Source organism: Phalangium opilio, unplaced genomic scaffold, assembly GCF_054372755.1.
Source record: "Phalangium opilio isolate 3A_F unplaced genomic scaffold, DU_Popi_V2 ptg000060l_1, whole genome shotgun sequence".
Lineage (NCBI taxonomy): Eukaryota > Metazoa > Arthropoda > Arachnida > Opiliones > Phalangiidae > Phalangium > Phalangium opilio.
The window spans coordinates 3,394,203-3,401,276 of record NW_028324177.1 but is presented as its reverse complement, the minus strand read 5'-3'; the positions used below and the strand labels follow the sequence as shown (position 1 = coordinate 3,401,276).

At 34.7% G+C, this 7,074-nt stretch overlaps 1 long non-coding RNA gene across 1 annotated transcript; it reads left to right on the top strand.

Annotated features, from left to right (window-relative positions):
- Positions 1 to 3,875: 3,875 nt before the first annotated feature.
- On the top strand, positions 3,876 to 4,961 carry LOC149666591 (uncharacterized). The gene is made up of 3 exons (XR_016368277.1): positions 3,876 to 3,957; positions 4,029 to 4,084; positions 4,704 to 4,961. It is a non-coding gene; the product is annotated as an uncharacterized LOC149666591 (long non-coding RNA).
- Positions 4,962 to 7,074: the final 2,113 nt, after the last annotated feature.

The following is a 7,074-nucleotide window of genomic DNA, read 5'->3' as shown; positions in this document are numbered from 1 at the left end:
TCTGGTGCTGAACGTAGCAGACTACACTTCCATCATTGTTAATTGTGACTTGGGGAGTAGTACGGTTAATATTTGCGAAGTAAGGATGCCTATTAGAAGGAGGGCGATTTACTTATCGTCGCATTGGACGGGTATGTTTTTATTTAATTTATTGCAAATTATTTGTACCAATATTGTTAACTAAAAGTAAACGTAAATTTCTAGTGTAAAGCGTTTCAGCTCGTGATCGAAAATTACTTCAACCAAGGCTTAGGTGTAATGTAACTTACATTTATGTGACTTAAATTATCGTTCTGCGTTGTTAGTAGATAACATGAGCAACGAATGAGCCAACAGTCCATAATTAAAGCCATTCAATTCTCATAATAATTATATAATTAATATAATATTTAATACTAATTATAATATATAATAAGATCCTACTGATATGCTGAAGTGGGTTCACTCAAGGGTAATGAGACGAAAACGTCAGTATAAACTTTCAAAGTGTCACAGCCCTATAGGGTACCATTGACTGTACGTGTGATATAATCAAAGAAAGTAATTATGATAGATGGGTTTAAAAGTAAGTGTTGCAGTACGTTCCACTGGTAATATAGGACCCTCATCCAACACGTTTGAGAGTCGACTTAACCGCCTGTCAGCAAGAGGTCCGACGCTTTTGCGACGATCAAACTTTAACTCAAGGCCCGACGGTTTTGCGACTATCAAGCCTTAACTCGAGGCTTCATTCGCTTATAGTAAAGGATACTGATACCAAGTATTGAAATTTCTTTAATACATTTTCAATGAAAATCACTTTAGAATTTGTACTTTGAATATTTCAAGTAACATACAGGTTGAGCATCAATTATAACAATTTCAAATATTAAACAATGTATTCGATATTACACGACTAGTCGAATGGAAATATTAGCTGCCTAGCTAATTGGTTTTAACCAAAAGTAAAATTTTTCAGGGCGAGTATAATATTTACATCAATTAAAGCATTTATTAATATTCATTGTTAATATCTTCGATGTGGCCAGTTACTATCTCTTAAATTACAAAAATCTTAATGAAAAATATAAAGGGTTGCTATGGAATTTTCAGAACAAAATTCCCGGACTTTTCCAGGTTTTTTCTGAACTTTTTCTCAGATTTTCCCAGACCTTTTAGGGCGGTAGGGTAAATTTTTACAGCACGTTTTAAGTGCTTATAATTAAATAAACTCTCTACATTAAGTTTTCTAATGTATTTGTTGCACCAAAATGAATAAGAATTATTTTAACTATAAATAACAGTCTTAAGAGCTTTTTTGAAGGCATTTACTTTATAAAAACAATTCTAGACATTTTTAAGGATTGCTCATGGAGTTTTCTGTGTTAAGAGAGGATAAGGAGAAACTTTCATTACTCTTTCAATAAATAATTTTACCCACTAAAATCAAGTTCCCAGAATTTGCTAAAATTTTTAAAATTTCCCGACTTTTCCCTGATCTTTCCAGGATATCCAGGTACTGTGGCAACCCTGATATACACTTACAGATTTTTTTAAGGAAAAAGAAAAACATACAATTTTAAAGGGTATTATTTCACACATTTTTCTCTTAAAATGTTTGAAACCGCAAAACAATTCTGTAACTAAAAAAAATTGAGATCTATTTTGGAATTCAGTATTATTTTCACAACCAAAAATCTTTAATATATAAGGTTTTTGATTTCCAAGCACCCCAAAGCACTTGCTTCTTTTATATTCAAACAAATAAACTGAAGGTATACATAAACGTTTAAGTTTTGGTTTCACTTTATAGGGGTGTGGTTCCCAGCAGATGAGAAGCTAGGTAAAAAAGCAAAGGCTTATGCATAAAACTGGCTCTAAAAGGTAGATAAATTGATAATTCAATAACAAAATTCAAACCTTACGTTTTAGTTTATATAGTGTGACAAAGAACCTTAGCGATGAAATTAAAAGTTAGCAAGCCTAGAACTAATCATTTTCGACCACAAAAATCTCGTTTAAACATTCTGACGACCCAGCCGCGTCAGAGATACTGGAAAGGCTAACTTGCTTTCGCACTAGCAGCGCCCTCTTCGATGATGACGTTCATGGCGTTATCTTAGTTACGCCAATAGAACAAAGGCGTGTCACCTGACCCGAGAAATTACAGGAGGGAAAATTCAAACTATAAAATCAGATGTGTTTTCTTGCTTTGCAGTTTTTTTGTAACGTTATGTTTCTAGTGTTGCCAAAAATATAGTATTATCAACTTCTGCTTGTGGGTCGAAATATAGTATAAGTTAAATATATAACAAAAAAAATTTGGTGGCATATGCGGAATAGTAAAAGTCAAAAAAACCGTCCCACGGAAAAAGAAGGCCTATACAACAACTTCGTTTTTCATTTTACTCTTTTATAACGTGACCATACCGACTAGCGGGAAGGAGTTGGTAATCAATTGGCAAAAGTGGGTTACATGTTTAGGACGGCAGGCAAGCCTACTTCAAACCACCACAGTTCCAACAGTCGGATAAATGTCGGTTACTAAACGGCCTAAGAATAACTTTGCTTTTAATTTTACTCGTCTTAAACGTCACAATAACGACTAGCGCGAGGGAGTTGGTAGTCAATTGGCAAAAAATGTGTTGGAATTCTTCAGACGGTAGGCAAGCCAACTTTGAACCATCTCAGTTCCAACTGTCGGATAAATGTCGGTTACTAAACGGCCTAAGCATAACTTTGCTTTTAATTTTACTCTTCTTAAACGTCACAATACCGACTAGCGCGAGAGAGTCGGTAATCAATTGGCAAAAAATAAGTTGAAATTTTCTAGACGGTAGGCAAGCCTATTTTAAACCATCTCTGTTCCAACTGTCAGATAGATGTCGGCATTGCCAACAAAAAGAAGTAGTCGGCTTCATGAGTCGGAAAAGTATCGAAATAAGCATGGACTGGACCGTAAACCGACTATTCGACCTTTAACCGAACCGACTGTTATGCGGAAGGCTTGTGCTACTGGGGTACCTCTTTCGCGCTATTATAGAGCAAACGTTAGTGGCATTCGCTGCTATATAACCACCCGCATAAACTTCCAGCTACAAAACGGTTCTTTTATATAGGGCTCGGAGTTTCTATAATATAAGCCATTTGAATAATGATGACTATCATGACATTATACATAATACGATATGCATTAATGGATTGTAACTGAAGTAGACGATGAATTTGTTTATATACAAATATCTATAAACAAAAAAAAGAAGTATATTTTTATTCAATTTTCTGTTATAAACATTGATAATCGAAATACTTTATCAGTTTAATTATCGTAACTTTAGACTTGATAACAACCAAGAAAATATTAACAAGGCGTATCAACAAATAAACGTCGGCGTTCATTCGTATATAACGTTTTTTTTGATGAAAGAAAATAATTTCGTCATATACTTTATAATCCATTAAAAAAATTGCAACTTACTACACATCTTTTCAATACTCATAAGAATTTTTTCAACTAATAGAAATTATAAATTAAAAATATGTTATATTTTGAAGAAATATCTGCAGACCTCATTGACAGTTTAAAATCTTCATGTTTTTAAACCCTACGTTTTGGCTACTGCCGCCGTATTCTGCAGGCTTAGCCTTCCTCGCCCACTTGGATTCTCGTCGCTCATTGGTCCGTAAAGGAACTGGATTCTGGCTTTTTATTGGCGGCTTAGGTTTCGACTTTCAAGACGAAATTGAATTGCGGATGTCCACCAAATTTGAAATACGGTTTTTCGATGGGTAAATCGTTCAACGTCATCAACCGGTTAACTCACCGGTGCTTTTGCTTTAGTTTCTGATGCTGAACGTAGCAGACTACACTTCATCATTATTAGAGGCGACTTGAGTACACCGGTACGGTTAATATTTTGCTAAGTCCGGATGCCTATTTGAAGAAGAGCGATTTACATAAATCGTCGCATTGGACGGGTATGCTTTTTTTTATCAATTGCTAATTATCTGTGACAATATAGTTGGATAAAGTTAACGTTCATTTATAGTGTAAGACGTTTCAGCTCGTGATCGAAAATTATTTCAACCAAGGCTTAGGTGTTATGTAAGTTTAATCATTAATGTGACTTCATTTATCGTTCTGCGTCGTTAGTAAATAACATGAGCATCGAATGAGCAAACTGACCATTATTAAAGCCATTCAATTCTCATAATAATTATATAAATAATGCAATATAGAATATTAATTATAGTATATTATAACATCCTACTGAAGTGGGTTCACTCAAGGGTAATGAGACAAAAACGTCATTCAGTATAAAAATTCAAAGTATCACAGCCCCATAGGCAATCCTACCCCTATGGGATACCACTGACTGTACGTGTGATATAATCAAAGAAAGAAATTATGATAGATGGGTTAAAAAGTAAATGTTGCAGTACGTTCAACTGGTAAATATGGTTACTAAAGTGTCTAACAATATAAATGTGAATGAGATTTTGTTGTGCTAAAGATTTGGGATAAAACAGTGGTATAATTAACAGTGTCACACGAATGGGCTACTACAGTCAATATTGATGACGTCCACGCTTCAATCTATAATGCAAACTTAAAATTGTTATAATTAACATCAAATGCCATGTATTTACCACTTCATTTCGAAAATATTACAAAAATTTAATAATGTTTTAAGGCTTCACAAAAGTTTGATCTTAATATACAGGATTTGCACATCTGGAGGAATCATACCATTTACACCAGGAGGAAAGAAACCCGTCTCTTTTTGTCCTCCATGCAGCCCGGCCTTCTGGTGTAAGTTTCATTAATGCTCCATTTGTGTAAACTATCTATATACAGGATTTGCTGCTACTTAATGTCACCTCAAATGAAGTAACATCAGCCTGCTTGTGTAAAAGATAAGAGACAATGTTTGAAGGTACACATGAATGTAAAATGTTATAAATAAGCAATTATATGACAACGGCAAAAATTTGCTCTTTTGTCATGAGAGTAGCGACGTTTCTTCATAAACTGGTCAAAATAAAGCGATATGTTCTGAAATATCGTTCTGTATAAATTTATTATAATTATAATTTTAAATTAGATTTTTGGTAGAAAGTATGAATAAAACTGATTGAAGCCGACATATTACAAGAAGCTTCCTCTTTCGACTTTTTCGTTTGCCTAATTGACCATTTAGGCAGATCTTAGATTTAAGTGATAGTAGAGTGTAAGTTTTCCTAATATAGACGTGTGTCGTCTTTATATGTGAAACTGGAGAAGCTATAACGTCAGTTAAATCGTTAGTTGAAAAGCCAAAATAAGTTACCGCAATCAATAAGATACGTTTCATTCAAGGTTATAACATAGAGTGTGCGACACTATCGAAACAGGGTGAAGTCTTAATGGTGTCCTTTCGTTCGAGCATTTATATGTCGAATGTCATTCGTGTAATTGGTAATCTTCACGATATGTATCACTTATTATTGGTACAAGTACTTGTATTGATATTCGATCGAGGTACTCGATACCAACAATTAGTACTTATCCAGGACTAACAGAAATTACAAATGCCAAGATGAAACCCGGGAATTATAACCAAAAATCTATTGTTTTAGGCTTCTTCAACCTACAGCAGCGTTTTTACGCTCCTTTTTCTCAGCTTATTACTTGATGACATGATACATTCTACCCGTGAACTGGAATGGTATATCAGAACAGATACGTCTTCAATTTCTGTGCATTGGAATCTCTCTTTCATAAAGACAAATAGGCTGTCCAAAGCCTAACCAGTGTATTGCGCACAATATATCTTAGATAGTCTTGCATGGTTCAGCTACACACGCCCCTTTCAATGATAAAACACCTCTGCTACAAGGTTTTTGACGACCAGAATTAACCCCTGTTACAATGCTATATTTTAGTAAAGATTGTGAAGTTATATTATTAAAATGTAAAATTATACTTCGTCTACCATAAAGTACAATATCGTTACGCATTAAATACTTGAATAAACTTCCATTCCAGAGTTATGTTACCGAGATACAGTACGCTAACCCTAAACATGTGGGAATTGGGGAAAATAGTCTGCTATTTGAAGGTTCACGAAATAGATGGCGTAAAGAACCTAAACAAAGAGGTTAAAGGTTATTGCACTGACCTTTGACGATAACCGACACAAAATGCTGACATTACACCGAACGTTCAGTGTCAATTGAAAAGCTTACTGAACTGAACCACTATCTTTCCTTGCTTGCATAACATCCAATCTCAGCCCAGAATCCAATTTCGCCTCGAAACCTAAGCCGCCAATCAAAAGCTAGAATCCAGTTTTCTATGGAAAAATGAGCGACGAGAATCCAAGTGGGCGCGGAAGGCTAAGCCTGCAAAATACGACGGCAGTTTTTAACTTTCGTATTTTAAAGTCATGTGTAATTCTTCTATTTTTAATTTTATTAAAGTCTATTAATATATAATATGGTTTTCGTCAACTAGGGGTCGTTCAGCATAAATGAGCAATACATGCTCAGAACTCTTTTTCTCGCTCATCAGATTTTCTGGCTTCCACCAACCTCTAGAAAATGCACCGTTCACACGGTAATTCTGTCAGTTTTCTTTCAAAACTACTTGTTCCTTTCAAATGGACGAAATTTTATTCAACAATTTCATTATTTGCGAGCTCTTTAATAATGTCATAAATAAAATTGTGCTCTTTTCGGTCAAACTGAATAAAAAGTGTTAAGGTACATGGGATCAAAAACAAGGAAATTGGCATACATCCGGAGTAAGACATTCAGCTTGCCCATCTTGTTTAGACAATTTCAATAGCCTCCCATCTGAGAAGGATAAAGAGCCTTAATCTATCTGATGTGCACCATGTTATTTAGAGGTATTGTTCAAAATGTCCACTCTTTGAAAAGCTTTAAATTACCAACTTAGGCACACTTCTAGTTGTAATTAGTACACTTCTGAAGTTCTGCTAGATAAAGGCTCATTAACGTTCTTAAATTGGAGGCTATTGAAATGTCTAAACAAGATGGGCAAGCTGATTTGCCTTACCCCCATGTGTGCCAATTTATCTTGTTTTAAGGGCC